Here is a 25,403-nt window from a genome sequence, read left to right as displayed (position 1 = left end):
GTTCTTGTGCTCTTAATTGGTTAAGATTTAAGGGTATTGTGGCCCTAATTAGGTGTATTTTATAGGCTATGAGTTGTATATGTAAATGTGGTTGAATTGAGATGTTATTGGTAATATTTTGTAGGATGGAAAATAAGAAAATTAAGGGGAAATGCTGTCCAATCTTTGAGAGTATTTGATTGTTTTGAATTTGAGTTGATCTTGATTAATTTTATGGAAATTCTTGTGATTTGGAAGTTGGGAGGATAAGTTCCATATTAGCGATATTTCTAGACTTGATCTGAGTTATTTCCTCTTTGATTTTGGCATGTATATGGTTAGTGGAACTTATTCTAGTGTTAAGGTGGAATTTCTAGCCTTAATTGCTGCTAGTAATGGTTATATGCAAAGGTTGCTTTAGAAGTGTACTTTTAGTCTTACCTTGTTTTTGGACTCAACGTGGACTGCCAATTTCTCTATGTTTTAGACCGAACCAGCTTTTGTTCAATACATGGAAGTTGTAGACATTCAAGTTAACTACCTACCTGCAAAATTTTAGTTTGATCGAAGTACTGTAGCTTGTGAATTGATCGAAATACCCTTGACTGTTTATAGACCCTATTTTGCGGACAGTTTTCTGTCCTCTCCGAGATTTCAATATTGGACCCTGAAAATGTATGATTAGGCTTTGGAGGTCTTCATAAGAAATGTTGGTATATGTCTTAGCTTCGTAACGCCACAAGATTCGTTTCAATCCGATAAGTGTAGCTTCAATTGTGATTAAAGTGCCAAAAGGTTATAGAAGCTTGATAATATTAGAATTCCTTTGCTTGACCCGATATTTGTAATCTAGGGTTTCGACTTGAGCAAGGCAATGATGTATGCTGGATAAGGTTCGTGAGTCGTGTTTGGTGAGTGATCCCTCAACTATTTCCCAAAAGTTATTTTGAAATAATTCTTGCATTGGTTACACGATTGCATATCATTGTGTTTGTGTGTGTGCCATGACATTTTGGCTCCGATGAGTTTTTGGAAAAATCTTGTGCTTAGAACCAGCGTCTCCACTACTGTTTACGTATTTTTTGAAGCACGATGGCTCCTTATTTTTGTTTATCTGTTACTTGATCTATGGGAGCGTTGGATATTTAAGTACAAGGATTTCACTGGCTCCAAAGAGCAATATACGCACATTTGATCACTAATTCTTGATATCATTTAAATGCATTATTGTAAAGCTTATTTAATTATTGATTTACTGGTCACTCGCTGAGCTTCAAGCTCACCCCAAATGTTTTCTTCTCCCCACAGGGATCGAGGCAAAGGAAGCGCTTGTATTACGTTATTTGTGTGACTGGATGGCATATATCTTGTACAGTTTAGATTTGGATTCATTTTGTGTAATAGTTGGGCTAGTATGACTGTTTGGATTTGAAGTGGATGTATGTGTACGTTCCACGCTTAGAATTAGTTTCCGCTTCGCTTATGATATGTAATTCTTGGAGAATTTGATGTATTATTTGCGTTGTTGTGTCTTGTAATTTTTTGAGGACTGTAGTGAGTGAGTGAGTCCCAGCGAGAGTTGGGCAGGCGGTCCGCCGAACCCTTTGGTTCGCCTTAGGGGGAGGTGGGGCTGTCACACATATCATCTATCCTAGGAATAGGATGACGATATTTCACAGTAATGGCATTAACGGCCCTACAGTCAGTGTACATGCGCCAAGTACCATCCTTTTTGGGGACAAGTACCATAGGCACAGCACAAGGACTTAGACTCTCTTTTACCCAACCCTTACCTAATAGGCCATCAACCTGCCGTTGAAGCTCCTTTGTCTCCTCAAGACCCATATGGTAAGCAGGTTTGTTGGGTAGTGGTGCTCCAGGAATCAAGTCAATTTGGTGCTCAATCCCTCGAATGGGTGGTAAGCCATCAGGGATCTCGTCAGGGAAAACATCCTCAAATTCCTGCAAAAGAGCAACCATACTCGAAGGCAATGCCTTATCGAGCTCAGCAACATCTAAGAGCACATGTTTGCAAATCATGAGAAGTACAGACTGATCAGAATTCATAACTTTTCGAACGTCCTTAGCCTTAATGATCATGTTTTGCTTCCTAGTGGTAGGTGTAGTGGGTGATTTGTCATGCGCAACACTAGGTGTGCTCACTTGACCCTTGGTCGATTGCTCACTTGTAGAAGTAGAGCTTTTGCCAGGGTCGACCGCCTTTTATTTCCTCCTTTGACGGTCTTGTTCACACTCTTTTTGCAACTTAAGCTGGTTCTCATACAGTTGTGCAGGTGTGAGTGATGTGAGGACCTTACGTTTGCTTTCATGCAAAAGTGTGTACTTATTTGCCCTTCCATCGAATGTGACGTGTTTGTCAAATTGCCAAGGTCTCCCCAAGATGACATGTGTAGCATGCATTGGCACTGCGTCATACACGACTTCATCAGTGTAAGTACCAATTGAGAAAGAAATGTGTACCTGTTTGAAGACACGTACCTCTCCATCCTCACTTAGCCACTGGAAGCGGTAAGGGTGTGGATGTCTAGTAGTTGGGAGCCCTAAACTCTCAACCATGAGCAAGCTTGCCATATTCGTGCTACTCCCACCATCGATGATGAGGCTACACACTTTGTCACCTACTTTACAACGAGTGTAAAATAAGTTCTCTCTTTATAGTTGCTCGTCCTCCTTAACGCGAGCGGTTAGCACTCGCTGTGCCACCAAGCAACCTACTTCCCCTTGTGTAGGCGAGCAATCTTCCTCAGCTGAATCTTCTTCCAGGCAGTCGCTTTTGATTAATTGAGCATCTCCTCACAATTGTCATCATCGGACATGATCTCGCCATTGTGAGTGATTAGCATGACCCGTTAGTTTGGACATTAAGACTGAATATGTCCAAACCCTTGGCATTTGAAACACTTGATGTCCCTACTCCTAGTCTTAGGAGTCTCATGTGGTGTCTTAGAGTTAGACCTAGATGCATCAAGAGCTTTGTTAGGGGTAAAATTGGTACTACGGGTAGAGGCATTACCTTGAGTTCGACTAGGTGTAGCCGAATTTCCAGCTTTGTGGGTTGTTCTCCATGGTAGGTTTCCCTTCCAGGAGGGTGAGTTAGAAGTTTGGGAGGTACGGGTCCCACGCCGCAATTTCTTTCCCCTCTCGGCCTTGATGGCTTGTTCAAGAAGGTCATGGATGTCCACATAATGTTGGAGCTCCAAGGCTTCCTGAAGGTCAGGATTGAGACCTCTAAGAAACCTGGCCATGATTGCTTCACCATCCTCTTGAATGTTGGCCCTCATCATGGCCATTTCGATCTCCTTGTAATAGTCCTCCACACTCATGTGGCCTTGAGTGAGGGTTTGCAGTTTGGAGTGGAGATCTCGATTATAGTAACTTGGAACGAATCTCTTACGTATCAATGCCTTGAGTTCTCGCCAAGTTCGGACTCGTGGTTCTTCCATTCTCCTCCTGTGGGTTCTCACCTGGTCCTACCAAACTAGGGGCGTAGTCGATGAACTCAACGGTGGCAACTTTAACTTTTTGTTCCTCACTATAGTCATAATAGTCGAAGACCATTTGGATGCGGCCTTCCCATTCCAAGTAAGCTTCAGGGTTACTTTTGCCCTTGAACGCAGGCACTTGAATTTTAAGGCCCTTGAATTTGTTCTTAGATGTGTCCCTTCTAGGCTTCTCTGGTCGCGCCTCATCCTCACTAGCGGAGTAGTCCTCGCTATTTGCCTCTTCGGTGCTATGGTTACTCCGGTTGTGGGATCTTGAACGAGAGCCCCGTGTGAGACTCTTGGATACCTTATCGAACCAAGTGTGCAACTCCTCCATTTGTTGCTCACTAGTTCATTCTTCATGGCGGTGAACATCAAGGAGTAGTCTGCGGTTGATTGTTGTTGCTTCATGTCTCTCTTATGCCCTGCAAAAGATTAGTAACAAGAAAACAATGCAAGTATAACCCCTCTTCACTCCCTTAGTGTGTTACTCTCTCTCGTGTTTTATCACTCAAACACTTTTTAAAGATTTTACCCAACACCTTTACCTATCGGTTTAGGTAGGTGAGAAATGCTACTCAAGTCCAATAATCGTCACCAACGTTTCCATAAGAGTAATCAAGAGTGTAAGACACACATGTGGGTGAAAAATGAAGTGGAATGGCCGATTTTGGAAGGGAGGTAGTGGCGGATAGCAAGGAAGATGCCAATGTGAACACAAGGGCAAGAAACCCTAGTTTCCTAAAAGGTAGGAGTAGATTCCTAAAATGTAGGAGTGGTTTCCTAAAATGTAGAAGAGAAAGCAGGGAAGTAGGCAAGAAAACAAGGAGTTATCCAAGTGTTTTACTTAGTTTCCTAAAGTGATTTTGGAAAAACAAGTTAAATTGGAAACTCTTTTAGAACCCTTTCTTGAATAACTTTAGAAACTCCCAACTTCTTCTCTAAGTTGACTTGCAAATTCAGATTTGGTTTCTTGCTATGCCAACCGAAACTTCCAAATTTTTCCCTTCTTAACCCCTTTCACCAAAGTCGGCTGGTTGTTCTATAAAATACCCCCAAGGCAGCCGCACCCTCTTCACCAACACAAATCAGATTCAGTTGCAAGAAACCAAGCAATTGGTCTTTTTTCCCTTGCGCGACAGACAAACAGTTTCGCCCCTTTGGTGCAAGACAATGGCATCTCAAAACGATGGAAGCAATGTCACTCAAGCCTCCCCACAATGGGCTGCTCAAGAATCCTACAAGAAATTTATTCCCAAACCAAGAAAGCCTTTCACCACCGCTAGGGAGTATAGGAAATTGTTTATTCGAAGGGAAGTTCAAGTTTTCAAGAAACAAGGTGGCCAAGAAATTCAAGAACCTCAAAGGGTGGTTCAAGTTATCAAGGCACAAGGTGATCAAGAGCCACAAGAAGAGGTTGGTCAGAATTTTTGAGTATTTTCTTGCGTTTTAAATTTCTGTTTTGGGTAGAAACAAGATGTAACAAACTGATTTGGCAATAAAGAACCGAGTTCTTCCTTTTCTTTTCTTGTTCGGCCCTCTTGTCCTAGCCGAATGGTTTTCTTTCTTTTTTTTTTGTTTCTGTTTTTTTTTACTGAAAGAACAACACCAAATACTCGGCTGAAGTAGTAAAAATTCCAGAAATAATGTCAGCCCCTCAACTCGCAATAACGTACAACCCAAGTCCCTCAAGAACTAGCAAGATACGTTCAAGCATTTCAAGAACTTCTAGGTAGTAACCAAGAACTTCAAGAAACTCTAAAATCTTGTAGATTCTCTTCAACATTTCACAACACCAACAAGTTTTAATCCAAGGTCAGATTAGAAAATTAAGAAAACAGTTTGTATAACTCATGAACCAATTGGATAGATTTGGAAAATAAAGCCGTCAAAGCTAAACCCTAGCCGTCACCTACTTGCTTTCTTGTAGCTTCGGCTTGGGCTTTCTACTTGGACAGAATTTGGATGCAACAAGGACACAAGATACGGTCAGATGATCAATGGCAACAATGACACATGCATGGACAGATTTGACGCTAAACAATGAGCAATATTTTCGGACAGGTTTAGAAGCAACAATGGCAACACATACGGGCAGAAATTCGATGCAACAACGGACTCAATACCACGAAGCAATTTGCGGACAGATTGGTCACAACAACTACGGACGAATGGACAGAAATTGGACTCACTAAGACCAAGCAAAGTTCCGGACAGATTTGACACAACAAAGAAAGAGACGGGTGGACAGATTTTGTTTTTGTTTCCCTTCTTTTTTTTTGTAGCGATGTGCAACAAGGCGGGCAGATTAGCAACAAGATTCAATGACACAAAGATGGATAGATTCAAGACTCGAAGTAATACCAATGGACAGAATTTTTTTTTAACGAAACGACGCAACAAGAATAACAACTATAACAAATAGATTTTTTTTTTTGTAAAACAATAGCGGAAACAAAGAAAACTAAGACAAAACTACGGATATAATGGAAGATACCTCCACCAAAGCTCTGAAGCCAACTGATACGTTCCTCGATTAACTTGTTTCGAGACACGTAGCACGTTGCCCAAGGATCTAGTGAGGTTGTCCAACGCTTGGATTGCGGAACCTAGAATCAAACGGACGACTCGATTTAATTATAGACAGTAGAACGACGACTCCACAAAGGTGATTACTCTAATGGGTAAGACGCAAGATTGCTCATAACCCTGGCCAAATCAAGTAAAAGGCTCGAATTCTCTCTAAGAAGAATCGAAAATAATCAAAAGTTTTTTTGATAAAACGTCTACCATTAAACCTTACAAAGCTAGCATTTTTAGCAGCTAAAGGTTACTAAAAACCCTAAGGGAAGCATTCGGCCATCTTGGTGTCAAGATGGGCCGGCCCATGCTCTACTAAAGCAACTAATCTACTCTAAGTAAACATTAAGGCCTAAAGCCCTATTTGGCCCACTCACTTGGAGGCCCACTTGACTCTTCATGGGCTTGGATCATGGTGTAGATGACTTGTGATACGTTCCTCGATCAACTCGTTTCGAGATACGTAGCACGTTTGCCCAAGGATCTAGCGAGATTGTCCTACGCTTGGTTTGCGGGACCTTAAATCAACACGGACGACACGAGTTGGTTTAAAGCGGTAGAACGACGACTCCAACAATCATGGACAAGACACAAGATTGCTCAATAACCCTTGCCAAGCAAGTAAAGGGATCGACACTCTCTCTTAGAGGAAGAATCGAAATAAAGGAAACTTTATTCATAAAACTTGTATCAAAACCCTTACAATAGGCTAAAGGTAACAAGAAAAATCCTAAGAAAACCCTAAAAGAGCAGTCGGCCTTCTTGACACCAAGATGGGCCGGCCCATGCTTCTACTAAGCAACTAATTCAATCTACTAAGTATTAAAGACTGAGGCCCTACTCGGCCGACTCACGTGGAAGCCCACTTGATTTTTCATGGGCTTGGATCAAGGTGTAGATTACTTGATTGTCTCTTTCCAAGCCTTCAATATCTTTATGGACAGTTCGAATAAGGGCTTGGAGGGATTCTTTGAAGAGCTTGGCCCGTGCACGTGCGACTGGGCCCAATGGAACTCAGACTGGGTCATTACGTGGGCTAAGATCCATGCACACATTAGTCCCCTCCTCTTGAGAAGGATTTGCCCTCAAATCTGGATCCTGCTCGTCAAGAAACGGGTTCAAATCCACGACATTGAAGGTCGCGCTAACATTATACTCTCTAGGGAGCTCCAATTTGTAAGCATTGTCATTAACTCGTTGGAGCATTCGGAAGGGTCCATCACCTCTTAGGGACAACTTGCTTTGTCGCTACTTGGGGAATCTCTCCTTTCGCAAGTGTAGCCAAACCCAATCTCCAGGCTCAAAAACCATCTTACGATGGTGCTTGTTGGCTTGCTAGAGGTATTGTTGAGTACGCCTCTCAATGTTTGCCCGAACGACTTCATGTAACCTGCGCACAAATTCAGCCTTCTTTTTCCCATCTAAGCTTGTGTGCTTAGAGGAAGGTAAGAGTACTAAATCAAGGGGGGTCAGCGGGTTAAAGCCATAAATAATCTTAAAAGGTGTGTAGTGTGTAGCACTGTGAACAGTTCGATTGTAGGCAAATTCAACATGAGACAAACACTCTTCCCAAGTTTTAAGATTCTTCTTAATCAAAACCTGAAGTAGTGTGCCAAGTGTGCGATTGACAACTTCAATTTGTCCATCGCTTTGTGGATGACTGGTGGTGGAGAATAATAACCTAGTGCCAAGTTTAGACCACAAAGTCTTCCAAAAGTAACTCAGAAATTTGACATCTCTATCACTAACAATGGTTCTAGGCATACCATGCAGACGGACAATTTCTTTGAAGAACAAATTAGCAATATGAGATGTATCGTCAGTTTTGTGACAGGGGAAAAAATGAGACATCTTAGAGAATCTATCAACCATTACAAAGATGGAGTCATTTCCCCTAGGTGACCTAGAGAGTCCTAAGACAAAGTCCATGGACAAGTCTACCCAAGAATAGTGGGGAATAGGCAATGGGGTATACAAGCCGTACGGATTTGTTTTAGACTTTGCCTTATGACAAATGGCACATCTACCAACCATGCGCTCAACATCTCGACGCATGTGAGGCCAGTAAAAATGCTCTTGTAACATGGCTAGAGTCTTAACCATGCCAAAGTGTCCCATGAGACCACCACTATGTGCCTCCCTAACCAAAAGATCATGGACGGAAGAATTAGGCACACACAGTTTATCCACATGAAATAGAAATCCATCATGCAAAAAGTACTTTCCATGTGGGTTCTTAACACACGCAGCATATATGTCTCCAAAGTCATGATCATGTGTGTAGAGCTCCTTAATCATCTCGAACCCTAATAACTTATCATCAAGGAAGACAAGCAAAGAATGTCTACATGATAAGGCATCAGCTACCACATTCGTTTTGCCAGTCTTGTACTTAATCACATAGGAGAAGGTGTCAATGAAGCTTACCCATTTGGCATGTCTCTTGCTCAACTTAGGTTGCCCCTTGAGAAACTTCAGTGACTTGTGATCAGTGTGTATCACGAATTCCCGAGGGCGAAGATAATGTTGCCAGGTCTCCAAAGCCCACCAGTGCATACAACTCCTTGTCATACGTGGGGTAGTTTAAGGCAGCTCCTTCCAGTTTTTTGCTAAAGAAGGCACAAGGCCTTTTGTCTTGTATGAGGACAGCGCCAATACCTACACCAGAAGCATCACCTTCGATTTCAAAAGTCTTGTTAAAGTTTAGTAATGCCAAGACAGGTGCATGTGTGAGTTTGTTTTTGAGAGTAAGAAATGCTTGTTCTTGGGCTTCCCCCCAATAGAACTTGTCATTCTTCTTGGTCACGGCGGTCATTGGGGCGGCAATGGTGTTGAAGTCCTTGACAAAGCGCCGATAGAAGCCCGCCAATCCAAGAAAGTTGCGCACCTCAGGGACGGATGTAGGAGTTGGCCATTACTTGATGGCCTCAATCTTGGACTCGTCTACTTTGATACCCAGCAAACTTACTACATAGCCCAAAAACACAAGTTCATTAGTACAAAAAATGCACTTTTTAAGGTTAGCGTATAAACGCGCCTTTCGAAGTATCTCAAGAACTAGTCTCACATGCTCCAAGTGCTCATGTTCACTGCGACTATATATCAGAATATCATCAAAGTAAACAATGGCAAATTTGCCAATAAATTGCCGCAAGACATGGTTCATTAGTCGCATGAAGGTACTAGGGGCGTTAGTTAGCCCAAAAGGCATGACTAGCCACCCATAGAGACCATGCTTGGTTTTGAAGGCCGTTTTCTATTCATCACCTTCTTTCATCCTAATTTGATGATAGCCACTCCCTAAGTCGATTTTGGTGAATATTATAGCACCATCGAGTTCATCGAGCATATCATCTAATCTAGGAATGGGATGACGATACTTAACAGTAATGGCATTGATGGCCCTATAGTCAGTGCACATTCGCCAAGTACCATCCTTTTTGGGGACAAGTACCACAGGCACAACACAAGGACTGAGACTCTCTTTTACCCAACCCTTACCTAATAGGCCATCAACCTGCCGTGGAAGCTCCTTTGTTTCCTCAGGACCCATACAGTAAGCAGGTTTGTTGGGTAGTGGTGCTCCAGGAATGAGGTCGATTTGGTGCTCAATCCCTCGAATGGGTGGTAAGCCATCAGGGACCTCGTCAGGGAAAACATCCTCAAATTCCTGCGAAAGAGCAACCATACTAGAAGGCAATGCCTTATCGATCGAGTTCAGCAATATCTAAAAGCACATGCTTGCAAATCATGAGAAGTACAGGCTGATCAGAATTGACAACATTTCTAACATCCTTAACCTTAATGATCATGTTTTGCTTCCTAGTGGTAGGTGTAGTGGGTGATTTGTCATGTGTAACACTAGGTGTGCTCAATTGATCCTTGGTCGATTGCTCACTTGTAGAAGTGGAGCTCTTGCCAGGGTCGACTACCTTTTGTTTTCTCCTTTGATGGCCTTGTTCACACTCTCTTTGCAACTTAAGTTGGTCCTCATACACTTGTGCAGGTGTGAGTGGTGTGAGGACCTTGCATTTGCCATCATGCAAGAGTGTGTACTTGTTTGCCCTTCCGTCGAATGTGACGTGTTTGTCAAATTGTCAGGGTCTCCCTAAGATGACATGGGTAGCATGCATAGGCACGACGTCACAAACAACTTCATCAGTGTAAGTTCCAATAGAAAAGGGAACGCGTACTTGTTTGAAGACACGGACCTCTCCATCCTCACTTAGCTATTGGAGGCGATAAGGGTGTAGTTGGGAGCCCTAAACTCTCAACCATGAGTAAGCTCGCCACATTCGTGCAACTCCTACCATCGATGATGAGGCTACACACCTTGTCACCTACTTTACAACGAGTGTAAAACAGGTTTTCCCGTTGTAGTTGTTCGTCCTCCTTAACATGGGCGGTTAGCACTCGTCGTGCCACCAAGCACCCTACTTCTCCTTGCGTAGCTAGCAATCTTCCTCAGCTGAGTCTACATCCAGGCAGTCGCCTTTGATTAGTTCGAGTATCTCCTCACAGTCGTCATCATCGGATACGATCTCGCCATTGTGAGTGATTAGCATGACTCGTTGGTTTGGACATTGAGATTGAATATGTCCTGGCACTTAAAGCATTTGATGTCCCTACTCCTAGTCTTAGGAGTCTCATGTGGTGCCTTAGAAGTAGACCTGGGGATACACCAGTAACTTTGTTAGGGGTAGTATTGGAATTTCGGTTAGGAATATTACCTTGAATTCGGCTTGAAGAAGTTGGTGTGGCCGAATACCCAGCTTCGTGGGTCGCCCTCCGTGGTTGGTTGCCCTTCCATGAGGTCGAGCTGGTAGTCTGGAAGGTACGGGCTCCTCGCCTTAGTTTCTTTCCCCTCTCGGCCTTGATAGCGAGTTCAAGAAGGTCATGCATGTCCATATACTGTTGGAGCTCCAAGACTTCTTGAAGGTCTGGGTTGAGACCTCGAAGAAACCTAGCCATGGTTGCTTCACTATCTTCTTGAAGGTTCGCCCTCATCATGGCCATCTCGATCTCCTTGTAATAGTCCTCCATACTCATGTTGCCTTGAGTGAGGGTTTGCAGTTTGGAGTGGAGATCTCGGTTGTAGTAGCTTGGAACGAATCGCTTACGCATCAATGCCTTGAGCTCTCGCCAAGTTTGGACTCACGGTTCCCCATTCTCCTCCTATGGGTCCTTACTTGGTCCTACCAAACTAGGGTATAGTCGGTGAACTCAACGGTGGCAACTTTAACTTTTTATTCCTCGCTATAATCATAGCAGTCGAAGACCATCTCGATGCGGCCTTCCTACTCCAAGTAAGTTTCAGGGTCACTTTTGCCTTTGAATACGGGCACTTGAATTTTAAGCCCCTTTAGTTCGTTTTTAGGCATGTCCCTCCTAGGCTTCTCGGGTTGCTCCTCATCCTCACTAGCGGAGTAGTCTTCACTATTCGCCTCTTTGGTGCCATGGTTACTCCGATTGTGGGATCTTGAACGAGAGCCTCGTGTGAGACTCTTGGATAACTCGTCAAAACGAGTGTGCAACTCCTCCATTTGTTGCTCACTGATTCGCCTAAGCTCATTCTTCATGGCAGTGAACTGATGAGTAGTCGGTGGTTGGTTGATGTTGCTCCATGTCTCTCGTGGTGTCCTGCAAAAGGTTAGTAACAAGGCAAAAATGCAAGTATAACCTCACTTCACTCCCTTAGTATATCACTCACGCTCGTGTATAGTACTCAAGTCACTCTATTAGACTTACCAAGTACCTTTACCTATTGGTTTAGGTAGTTAAGAAATGCTGCTCGAGTGCAATGATCGTCACCAACTTACCCTCAAGAGTATTCAAGAATGCCAGACACAATTGGTTGAGATTTTTGAGATGGAAAGGACGAAATTTGAAAGGTTATTAGTGGCGGACAGACTTGGAAATAATGCTAAGAAAGAATACCCTAGGTTTCCTAAGATGTAGGAGTGGTTCCTAAAATGTAGGAGTGAGAGTAGGAGTGGTTCCCTAGAGCAAGGAGAGAAAATAGGGAAGTTTCCAAGTGAAACAAAGAGTCATCCAAGTATTTTACTTAGTTTCCTAAATTAATTTGGAAAACAAGTTAGAGTTTGGAACTCCTTTGAAGACCTCTCTTGAGCAACTTCCAAACCCTTCTCCAAAACAGATTCGGCCCTCTCCTCTTGTTGACCGAAAATTTCCAGAATTTTCCTTCTTAAACCCTACCCCAAAGTCGGCTACTCCCTTATAAAACCCCTCTCTTCACAGCCGCACCCTACTCCTAAAAATTCGGCTCTCTTACTCCCAAGAAACAAGGCAGTTTTGGTTCTTGGTTCAAGACAATGGCTTCCCAAGATAACGTGAGCAATGTCACTCAAGAGTCCCCCATACGGCTTGCTCAAGAAGCTCCCAAGAAATTTATTCCTAAACCACGAAAGCCCTGTATGGATGCGAGAGCGTACAAGAAACTTTTTATTGCAAGTTTTCAAGGCTCAAGATAATCAAGAACTCCAAGAACCTCAAAGGGTGGTACAAGTGATCAAGGCTCAAAGTGCTCAAGATTTTCAAGAAGAGGTTGGTCAGAATTTTTGACCAAGAAAGAATCCGTCTAGCAATAAAACTTCGACTTTCCTTCTATTGTTGCTCTACCCGACTCCTCCCTCTTTTTTTTTCTCTCTTCTTTTTTTTTTTCTCTGTATTTGGCTTATCAAACGACTAACACAACAACTTGACCGAACTTGAAGTTAAATTCCAGAATTGATACGGTCCTCAATGCACATGTACAAGCCTCCAAGAATCCCCCACGCATGTTTCAAGAACTTCAACCTGCGTTTCTGTTTTGTTCCTCTCTTCCCCCTTTTTTTTTTATTAAGGACAACCCAAGCACTTGGCTGATTGACCAAACCAGATTCGGTCAGCCCCCTTTTTTTCACACAAGAAACATTCAACCCCGCAAGTTCTTGCAAGAATTCTCCAAGAAACTTTCAAGAGTTTCAAGATTAGTTTCAAGAACCTCAAGAACCCTAAAATTCTTGTAGATTTCCTTCAAGATTCGCAGCACCAACAAGTTTAAACCCCAAATCAGTTTAGGAAATTAATTAAAACAACTTGGATGAAGCAAACAAACTTGGACAGATTTGCGCACATGAAACCCTAACGATGAAGGAAGCCCTAGCCGCCACAAGGCCGACTTCCTTGCTGCCCAAGCGATGGCTTCATGAAACAAATCAGACCTGGTAGGTTTCAACCAGAATTTTGTAACCAAACAACTTCACAAACACGGTCAGATTTAGAGTAACGTTGGGGTGCAAGGACAGACAGAATTGACTCAACAAAACACCAAAACACGATGGAACCCTAGTGACTCAACTTCAAACAGATTTGCAAAGATAACGATGGTAGAATTGAAGACGCGAAACAAACACAAGTTCGGACAGAATTGGGGACACACTAATCACTCACAAGCAAGAAACAAGTTGTGGACAGATTTGTCTACAATGCACAAACACGCGAATAGGAAAAAAAAAATTTTTGTAAGACAAGGCAGTGGAAACAAGGAAAACTAAGACAAAACAACGGATATAACAGAAGATACCTCAACCAAAGCTCTGAAGCCAACTGATACGTTCCTCGATCAACTCGTTTCGAGACACGTAGCACGTTTGCCAAGGATCTAGCGAGATTGTCCTACGCTTGATTTGCGGGACCTTAAATCAACACGGACAACACGAGTTGGTTTAAAGCGGTAGAACGACGACTCCAATGAAGGTGATTACTCCAAGGGATAGGTCGGTAGAACAATCATGGACAAGACGCAAGATTACTCAATAACCCTTGCCAAGCAAGTAAAGGGATCGACACTCTCTCTTAGAGGAAGAATTGAAATAAAGGAAACTTTATTCACAAAACTTGTATCAAAAACCTTATAAAGCTAGCCTTTTTATAGGCTAAAGGTAACAAGAAAAACCCTAAGAAAACCCTAAAAGAGCAGTCGGCCTTCTTGACACCAAGATGGGTTGGCCCATGCTTCTACTAAGCAATTAATCCAATCTACTAAGTGGCCCTACTCGGCCGACTCACGTCGAAGCCCACTTGATTCTTCATGGGCTTGGATCAAGGTGTAGATTACTTCAATATCTCTATGGACTCCATGTTGGTCTTGGACAGTTCGAACAAGGGCTTGGAGGGATTCTTTGAAGAGCTTGACCCATGCATGTGTGACTGGGCCCAATGGAACTTGGACTGGGTCATTACGTGGGCTAAGATCCGTGCACACATCAACTTGGTTGTCTCCTTCTAGGCCTTCAATATCTCTATGGACTCCATGTTGGTCTTGGACCATTCGAACAAAGCCTTGGAGGGATTCTTTGAAGAACTTGGCTCGTGCACGTGTGACTGGGCCCAATGGGACTCGGACTGGGTCATTACGTGGGCTGAGATCCGTGCACACATTACTAATACTAGGGTAATTAAGCATAAAAAAATACCTATTTCAAAACTAATGCATGAGTCCTCAAATCTCCAATTAGTTTGTACTGGCACGACTTTTGGGAATCTTTTGACGCGTGCACGGTATAAGCTTAATTTTTTTTAACTCACTCATGTCTAATCTCTCAATTAACTTTTTTTAGTCTACTATTGATCATTCTTAATTCTCCAAAATCATTGCACTTTCGAATCGAACTTTGCCTTGAAAAACATGTACTCGTTATTCCTCATTAAACGAGTCTTTGAAAAATAAAATTTTCTAACGAAATGTTTCAAAAACATAAAAGAGACGTTGTTCCATACAAATGGACTTAAAAATGGTTGAAATAAATTATTCGAAGAAAACAGGTGAATAAATAATTAAATAAGCCAGTAAAATAAGATAAAAATATGAAAATTTTTGGGTCCTCACAATACTTCCGTGTTTTATCTACCTGATTGCTTACTTAGGAACCTCACTAGATTTTTAACTCATTCCTTTAGTTTTTGTTTTCCTTACAGGAGTGGAGGCCAGAACAATTAAGTGTGAACTAGAGTGTATCTCTTGTACTTATACTTTTGGTGGATAGAATGTATTTCGACATTTGATGTTGTATCATACATTTGACTTTTTTGGTTGAATTGTAGAACTTCAATGTTATTTTTGGAGGATTGCATGGTTAATCTTGAGAGTTGATTGAAGCGAATGAGTGAGTCTTGGCTAGAGTTGGGCGGGCGGTCTGCCAAACTCTTGGACACGCTCTAAGAGGAGGTGGGGTCGTCACAAGTGGTATCAGAGCCACCTCGCGTGGTCTCTGCACGGGATAAGCTTGGGACAAGTGGTGTTGTGGTTCCGATTATGTGAATGAGTGTAAAGAACTAAATACTTTTCTTGATTATAAGCTGTGAATCATGAATGTTATAGGTGTAAAACCTTTATCATGATACTAGGAGAAGATAGATGATTTACTCTAATATCATGTAAAACCTTTATCATGGTACGTCAGGTAGGAATCTCTAATATAGGTGATTTACTCTTGGGACCGGCCGGCTCGAGTTGTGAATTATCTTTTTCAGATTCTTGTACCTGAGTACTAAAGAGTTGATACCTTTATGAGAAGTTGATATCACGAGTAACATTGAAATAAGTCTGGATGGCAAAGGTCAAGACACGGAGGATGTGAATAGTCTGGATTTGGGATATATTGAAGAAGATATTTGATACGGTCCTCGATCAACACGTTTCGAGACATGTAGCATGTTTATCCAAGGATCTAGTGAGGTTGTCCAATGCTTGAATGGATTGGTTGAAGGCAGTAGAACGACGACTCCAATCGAGGTGATTATTCAAGTGGATAGGTCGGATGAACAATCAAGGACAATCACTCAAGAACCCTTGCCATTGAAAGTAATGGAATTGTACTCTCAATGTAAGAGAAACAAACAATGTTTATTATCATAAAACGGCTACCCTTGAACCATACAAAGTGAGCCTTTATATATAGGCTAAGGGACTAATGAAAACCTAAAGACTAAAGGAATGGGAAATGGTTCGGCCATCCTTGGACAAAGTGGGCTGAACCCATGACTCAACAAGCCCTACAACTAGTAACTAATCCAAACAATAACTAAACGGCTCAAGACTAAAAGAAAGCCCAACAGTGGCCGACTCTACTCAGGGAGTTCGTGGACTCCACTTGGCTCTTCATGGGCTTGGAGCAATGTGTAGACAACTTGATTAACATCATTCAAGCCTTCAATGTCTCTATGAAAGCCTTGAGTCAAGGCCGCCATCCGTGCACACATCAGTCACCTCCACTTGAGAAAGATTTGTCCTCAAATCTGGATGGAAATAGATGATACTACAAGAGTTGGTAGTATGAACCCCAAATCTAATGCCACCACATATTGGCCCTCTTAGACTGAATGATACTTGCATACGTCATGATTACTATGATTCGGTGCTCATGTCTCTTGGTTAGTTTGAAAATGCTCACAACCAGCCAAGAAAAACTCATGGCTTTACTCCAATTGCTCCTCTTGTTCATATCATTCCCCTTCTCTTGAAAGCAATTTGCCCACAAATTGAAGCACGAATGGTGACAAGACGAGTTATATGCCTTCGAATCAATCTCGTTATGATGGCTACAGATGGCATCCAATGCAAAACCCACGTGCTAAGTTGGAAAATAACCCTTATCGAACCTTGAATCTCACAAACCATCTTCAATGTATGCTCAACTTGATCATTTGTGGTCATGAGGTAAGGGTCCTCAAAGTGGTGTGAAGTGTATCCCATGAAATCGAACTTCGGTTCGAACACACTTGCAAGGCACCAAGGCAGATTTGGTGATGTTGGAGCTTCATGTGGACTAAGAGCAAGACAAAAATCATAATGGTCATTGAGGTACTTGTTCTTTAAACGAACCCTTGGTACACAACCATCCCCAGAGTGTTCCCTTCAAGATGAGCGCGAATTAACTCCCCTTTGGTGTGGACTGATTTGGGTTGATATTGTTCCATGAATGGATACCAACGGGGTTTAACTCTTGGAGTACCAACTCCATGGAGGCTTGCAAAGGTAAGTTCAACTTGCCTTTGCTTGATCTATATAAAAGAAGAAACACTAAACAAAGCAAAGGTAAGTTCGTTAGGAAAATAATAGGCCTTCACCGGGTTGCTCAAGATCTGCGCACTTTCTCTCTTTTCTTCTTTTTTACCACCCATTTCATCAGATTTTTTCATCTCTTTTTCTAGTTCAACAACTGACCCTTTCATCTCGTTGCTTTCAACTCCCTCGGGTTTTACCTCTTCAGGCACAATTCCCTCATCAAGCTTTTTCTCCATTCAATAACGCTCAAGCTCACTTTTCATGTATGCTAGATCAATACAAAACTGGTCATAAGTAAGTGATACTAGTACAAAATGACGACCATTAAATAAGAAGAAATACTTATTAGTATGTCCTTCATATTTAACTTCTCGCCTCGACATCCATGCTTTGCCCAACAACACATGTGTCACTTGAATTGGGACTACATCACACAACACCTCATCAACATATTTGCCGATTTGAATAGGTACAAGTATCACTATGAGTGCTCGTCAACTTGTATGGTTGAAGATGATCAATAGTTGGAAGATTTAATTTCTCAACCATGATAGCACTTGCAAGATTGACTACACAACTCCCATCAATGGCCAAGCTACAAATTTTATCTTTGACACCGCAACGAATATAAAACCAACCAAGCAACTGAGATTTGACGAGGTCCAATTGCTCATCTACACTATGTAATGCCACTTCTTTGACTCCCTTAGGATCAGGAAGACAATGTTGTAGGCTAGCTTTTATGCGTCTTGATACGTTCCTCGATCCACGTCGAGATACGTAGCACGTTTGCCCAAGGATCTAGCGAGGTTGTCCACGTTTGGATAGCGGGACTTGGAATCAAACGGACGTCACGATTTGATTCTAAGCGGTAGACGACACTCCGATGAAGGTGGTTACTCCAGGGGAATAGTGATACGTTCCTCGATCCACACGTTCGAGGCACGTAGCACGTTTGCCCAAGGATCTAGCGAGGTTGTCCAACGCTTGGGTTGCGGAACCTAGAGTCAAACGGACAACACGATTTGACGTAGGTGGTAGACGACACTCCGATGAAGGTGAATACTCCAGGGGAATAGGTCGGTGGAACAATCAAGGACGATCACGAGATTGCTCAAGAACCCTTGCCAATGCAAGTAACGGAATTGTACTCTCCATCCAAGAGAAACAAGAACAAGTTTATTATCATAAAACGGCCTCTTAAACCTTACAAAGCAAGCCTTTATATAGGCAAATACTAATGAAACCCTAAACCCTAATATCGAAAAGCTAGATGGTTGGCCACTCCTTGGACAAGGTGGGCCGATCCATGGACTCAATAAAGCAGGCCTAGTGGTTCGGCCATCCTTAGACAAAGGTGGGCCGAATCCATGGCTAACAAAAGGACTAATCTAAATTTAAGACTCCTAACACTAAGGCCTAATCGGCCATAGCCCACTTGGCTCTTCACGGGCTCTCTTCATGGGCTTGGATCATCGTGTAGACAATTGGGTTATCACCTTCTAAGCCTTCAATGTCTCGATGAACTCATTGTTGGTCTTGAACATTCCGTACAAGGGCTTGGAGTGATTCCCTGAATTGCTTGGCCCGTGCACATGTGACTGGGCCCAATGGAACTCGGATTGGGCCATTGCGTGGGCCAAGGTCCGTGCACACATCAGTCCCCTCCTCTTGAGAAGGATTTGTCCTCAAATCTGGATGGAGATGAATGATACTAATGAGAGTGGGTAGTGTGACACCCAAGTCTCCACATATTGGCCCTCTTAGATTGAAGGATACTTGCATATGTTATGATTAAGATAATTTGGTGCACATGTCTCTTAGTCAGCTTCAAGGGGTTCTCAAACAAGGACATTCTCCAAGGTAGGAAGGAACGTGTATAAGGCTTGTGAACGTTCCAGGTTGCTACCCAAAGCTCGCTAATTAGCCTTCGCACCCGGACATTCACATGCACTTCATAACAATGTTCATTGAAACTAGAAAAGCCTCGAACCTGGTTGTGCAAGGTGGTGTAATTCAGCCCTAGGCACTGAATCGGCGCAACTTGCCATTCTGGAGGTGGGACACTAAGCCACCCGTGTTGCACATCCATAGAAACACGAACCAGTGCGGGAAGAACAACACTCGGATCTTGATTGACACCCTTGCGGCCATCACCCAACATAAGCGACAGGAATGAAGTGAAGTCCACCCCATACGAATCACATGCATTTACAAGCATGAAATCAGGTTGTAACTCTTTAGTCGTTGTGGGAAAATTTTGGACAGTTTTACAATACTTCTCATCAAAATAATGGGCTCGAATGACTCCTCCAATGACGCGGACAGGTTTGAATGCAGGTTGTTCCATGGATTGATACCAAAGAGATTTAGCTCCTAGGAGACAAACTCCATGGAAGCTCGCAAAGTGTCCAAGTGACTTCGGAATGGAACTTGCCATGACCAGCTCTACTTGACTTTGTGTAACCTGCACAAAAGAAGAGATGCTAAACAAAACAAAGGTAAGTTCGTTAGGAAAATAATAGACCCTCATATTCTTGCTCAAAATCAGCCCACTTTCTCTCTTCTTTTCCTTTTTGCCACCCATCTCATCAGATTTTTCCATTTCTTTTTCTAGTTTAATAGCTGCCCCTTTGATCTCATTGCTTTCAACTCCCTCGGATTTTACCTCTTCAGGCTCAAATCCCTCATCTCGGTTTTTCTCCATCCTATAACGCTCAAGCTCACTTTTCATGCGTGCTAGATCAATACAAAGCTGGTCATAAGTAAGTGATACTAGTCCAAGACGACGACCATTAAATAAGAAGGAATACTTATTAGTATGTCCATGATATTTAACTTCTCGCCTTGACATCCATGCTTTGCCCAACAACACATGTGTCACTTGAATTGGGACTACATCACACAACACCTCATCCACGTATTTGCTGATTTGAATAGGTACAAGTGTGTGCTTAGTAACCCAAACTTCACCATGAGTGCTCGCCAACTTGTACGGTTGAAGATGATCAATGGTTGGAAGATTTAATTTCTCAACCATGATAGCACTTGCAAGGTTGACTTCACAACTCCCATCAATGGCCAAGCTACAAATTTTATCTTTGACACCGCAACGGGTATAAAACCAACCAAGCAACTGAGATTTGACGATGTCCAATTGTTCATCTACACCACGTAATGCCACTTCTTTGACTCCCTTAGGATCAAGAAGACAATGTTGTGAGCTAGCTTTTATGTGTCTTGTACTCGCCATGAATGTATGAGGGAACCTGCAAAAAGTTAGCAACGAAACCGAAGATATTGCCTTTCACGCTCCCTTACGTGTATTCACTCGCACTCGTGTATATAGATGTCACTCCAATGGACTTACCAAATATCTTTACCTGTTGGGTAGTTGAGAAATGCCGCTCAAGTCCAATAATTGTCACCAACTTTTTCCACAAGAGTAACCAAGAAGGTAAGACACAAATGTGGGTGCAAAATGAAGTGGAAATGGACGAATTTGGAAGGCCAATAGTGGCGGACAGAAATGGAAGTGCGCCAATGAGAACACAAAAGAAAGAAACCCTAACTTCCTAAAATGTAGGAGGGGGTTCCTAGAATGTAGGAGAGTACTCCTAAAATGTAGGAGAGAATGTAGGAGAGGGTTCCTAAAATATAGGAGAGAATGTAGGAGCGTATTCCTAAAATGTAGGAGAGAATGCCTAAAATGTAGGAGGGAATGTAGGAGAGTATTCCTAAAATGTAGGAGAGGATGTAGGAGAGAGTTCCTAAAATGTAGGAGAGAATGTAAGAGAGTGCCCTAAAATATAGGAGAGAATGTAGGTGAGTATTCCTAAAATGTAGGAGAGGATGTAGGAGAGTGCCCTAAAATATAGGAGAGAATGTAGGTGAGTATTCCTAAAATGTAGGAGAGGATGTAGGAGAGAGTTCCTAAAATGTAGGAGAGTGTTCCTAGAATGTAGGAGAGAATATAGGAGAGTGTCCAAGTGAAAGCAAAGAAACCCTAACGCAAATGAAACCCTAGTGCAAATGAAACCCTAGCTGCACAAATGAAATCCTAGCCGCACAAAGGGAACCCTAGCCGCCACAAGGAAACCCTAGCCGTCAGGAAACCCTAGCCGCCAAGAAACCCTAGCCGCCAAGCAAAACCCTAGCCGTCAGGAAACCCTAGCCGCCAAAAAACCCTAGCCGCCAAGCAAAACCCTAGCCACCAAGAGCCCTAGCCGTCGCGTCCTTATTTTCTTGTTGCTTCAACTAACGACTTGGACAGAATTTGGTAGCCATGTTGGAACACCAACGACCAGAAATTTCGATGCAACAAACGACTCTATACCACGGAACAACACCCACGGACAAATTGGGCACAACTTTGACCAGAAATTGGACGCAACAACGAAGTACTAAACAGCGGACAGATTTACAACGCAAGGAAACACACGAACAGAATTTTTTGACGCAACAAATGACTCAAACGCAAGAAACAAGTTGTGGACAGAAATTATCAACAAACTAGACACAACACAAAGGAGATAACACACCAAAAGATTTTGTGTTCGGATGAACAGTACCGTGAACAGTGACGGTGAACAGTAACGATGAACAGTGCGGTGAACAGTACGGTGAACAGTACGGTGAACAGTACGATGAACAGTGACTTTTTTTCTTTTTTTTTTTTTAACAAGGCAGGCACAAACGGACAGATTTGGACTCGACTTCAACAACAAACAATGACCAGAATTTTTGTTTTTTTTGAAACAAGTGCAGCGGAAATAAGGAAAACTAAGACAAAAACTACGGATATAACGGAAGATACCTCCACCAAAGCTCTGAAGCCAACTGATACGTTCCTCGATCCACACGTTCGAGGCACGTAGCACGTTTGCCCAAGGATCTAGCGAGGTTGTCCAACGCTTGGGTTGCGGAACCTAGAGTCAAACGGACAACACGATTTGACGTAGGTGGTAGACGACACTCCGATGAAGGTGAATACTCCAGGGGAATAGGTCGGTGGAACAATCAAGGACGATCACGAGATTGCTCAAGAACCCTTGCCAATGCAAGTAACGGAATTGTACTCTCCATCCAAGAGAAACAAGAACAAGTTTATTATCATAAAACGGCCTCTTAAACCTTACAAAGCAAGCCTTTATATAGGCAAATACTAATGAAACCCTAAACCCTAATATCGAAAAGCTAGATGGTTGGCCACTCCTTGGACAAGGTGGGCCGATCCATGGACTCAATAAAGCAGGCCTAGTGGTTCGGCCATCCTTAGACAAAGGTGGGCCGAATCCATGGCTAACAAAAGGACTAATCTAAATTTAAGACTCCTAACACTAAGGCCTAATCGGCCATAGCCCACTTGGCTCTTCACGGGCTCTCTTCATGGGCTTGGATCATCGTGTAGACAACTGGGTTATCACCTTCTAAGCCTTCAATGTCTCGATGAACTCATTGTTGGTCTTGAACATTTCGTACAAGGGCTTGGAGTGATTCCCTGAATTGCTTGGCCCGTGCACATGTGACTGGGCCCAATGGAACTCGGATTGGGCCATTGCGTGGGCCAAGGTCCGTGCACACATCAAATAGGCCGGATGAACAATCAAGGACAGGACGCGAGATTGCTCAATAACCCTTGCCAACGCAAGTAAAGCTTCGAATTCTAGAGAGAAAACGAAAACACTAGGAATTTAATATCATCAAAAACTATCTTTAACCTTACAATGTTAGCCTATTTATAGGCTAAGGAACCAACGAAAAAACCCTAACTAAGCCCTAAAGTGGAGTCGGCTATCTTGTCTTCAAGATGGGCCGGCCCATGCCTTCTACTAAAACACTAGTCTAATTAATGAATAACAATAACTAAGGCCCTACTCGGCCGACTCGTAAGGAGGCCTGCTAGAGCCCTCATGGGCTTGGACCAAGGTGTAAGTTGTTTGGTTGTCTCTTTCCAAGCCTTCAATAGCTCTATGGCTTCCATGTTGTTCGTGGATGGCTCGAACAAGGGCTTGGAGGGATTATTTGAAGAGCTTGGCCCGTGCACGTGTGACTGGGCCCAATGGAACTTGGGCTGGGCCCTGGTTCATGCACACATCAGTCCCCTCCACTTGAGAAGGATTTGTCCTCAAATCTGGATCCTCCTCGTCAAGAAATGGGCTCAGGTCCGCGACGTTGAAGGTCGCGCTAACATTGTACTCCCCAGGTAGCTCCAATTTGTATGCGTTGTCATTAACTCGATGGAGCACACGGAAGGGTCCATCTCCCCGGGGGGACAGCTTGCTTTGTCTCTGCTTGGGGAATCTCTCCTTGCGCAAGTGTAACCAAACCCAATCACCAGGCTCGAAAATCATTTTGCGGCGGTGTTTGTTAGCCTGCTGGGTGTATTGTTGAGTACGCCTTTCAATGTTTGCTCGGACGGCTTCATGTAACCTGCGCACAAAATCTGCCTTTTTTTTCCCATCTAAGCTTGTGTGCTCAGAGGAAGGTAATGGGACTAAATCAAGAGGGGTCAGCGGGTTAAAGCCATAAACAACCTCAAAAGGTGAGTAGTGTGTAGCACTGTGAACAACTCTATTGTAGGCGAATTCAACATGAGGCAAACATTCCTCCCAAGTCTTAAGATTCTTTTTAATCAAAGCCCGAAGGAGTGTGCCAAGAGTGCGATTGACAACTTCAGTTTGTCCATCGCTTTGGGGGTGACTGGTGGTGGAAAATAGTAGTCTGGTGCCAAGTTTAGACCACAGAGTCTTCCAAAAGTAGCTCAAAAATTTTACATCTCGATCACTAACAATGGTTCTAGGCATACCATGCAAACGAACAATTTCTTTGAAGAATAGAGTAGCAACATGAGATGCATCATCAGTTTTGTGACATGGAATAAAATGAGCCATCTTAGAGAACCTATCAACCACCACAAATATAGAGTCATTACCTCTTGGGGATCGAGGCAAACCGAGCACAAAATCCATGGACAAGTCAACCCAGGGATGGTGAGGGATAGGTAATGGGGTGTACAAGCCATATGGATTTGTTTTGGATTTTGCCTTGTGACAAGTAGCACACCTACCGACCATGCGTTCAACATCCCTTCGCATATGGGGCCAGTAAAAGTGCTCTTGTAACATAGCCAGGGTTTTGGCAATGCCAAAGTGGCCCATTAGACCCCCACTATGTGCCTCTCGAATCAACAGATCACGAATGGAAGAGTTAGGCACACACAGCTTATCTATATGGAATAGAAATCCATCATGAACAAAGTACTTCCCTTGGGGATTCTTAATACAAACAGCATAGATAGCACCAAAGTCACAATCATTAGTGTAGAGGTCCTTAACCAATTCGAAACCAAGCAACTTGGCATCAAGACAGGCAAGCAAGGAGTGACGACGTGACAAGGCGTCAGCCACGACATTCGTCTTGCCAGTCTTGTATTTAATCACATAGGAGAAAGTATCGATGAAGCTTACCCATTTGGCATGTCTCTTGCTTAGCTTGGGTTGGCCTTTGAGGTACTTCAACGACTCGTGGTCAGTGTGTATCACGAACTCCCGAGGACGTAGATAGTGTTGCCAGGTCTCCAAGGCCCTCACTAGTGCGTACAACTCCTTGTCGTACGTGGGGTAGTTTAGAGCAGCTCCTCCCAATTTCTCGCTAAAGAAGGCACAAGGCCGCTTGTCTTGCATGAGGACCGCTCCAATACCTACACCAGAAGCATCACATTCAATTTCAAAAGTTTGGTTAAAGTTTGGTAATGCTAACACAGGTGCATGTGTAAGGGTGTCCTTGAGGGCGAGAAACGCCTGTTCTTGGGATTCTCCCCAGTGGAATGTGTCATATTTCTTTGTCACGGCAGTCAACGGGGCGGCCAGAGTGCTGAAATTTTTGACAAATCGCCTGTAAAAGCCTGCCAATCCCAGGAAACTGCGTACGTCCGAGACGGATGTAGGGGTGGGCCATTGCTCGATGGCCTCAATCTTGGTCTTGTCTACCTTGATGCCCTGCGAACTTACCACATAGCCAAGAAACACAAGTTCATTAGTACAAAAAGTACATTTCTTGAGGTTAGCGTAGAGTTGTGCTTGGCGAAGCGTCTCAAGAACTAGTCGTACATGCTCCAAGTGCTCTTGCTCACTACGACTATATATCAAGATGTCATCAAAGTAAACAATGACGAATTTACCAATGAAGTGTCTCAAGACATGGTTCATGAGGCGCATAAAGGTGCTAGGGGCATTGGTCAAGCCAAAAGGCATGACTAGCCACTCATAGAG

This window comes from Coffea arabica, chromosome 5c (genome assembly GCF_036785885.1).
Source record: "Coffea arabica cultivar ET-39 chromosome 5c, Coffea Arabica ET-39 HiFi, whole genome shotgun sequence".
Taxonomy (NCBI): domain Eukaryota; kingdom Viridiplantae; phylum Streptophyta; class Magnoliopsida; order Gentianales; family Rubiaceae; genus Coffea; species Coffea arabica.
Note: the sequence above shows the minus strand (reverse complement) of the source record.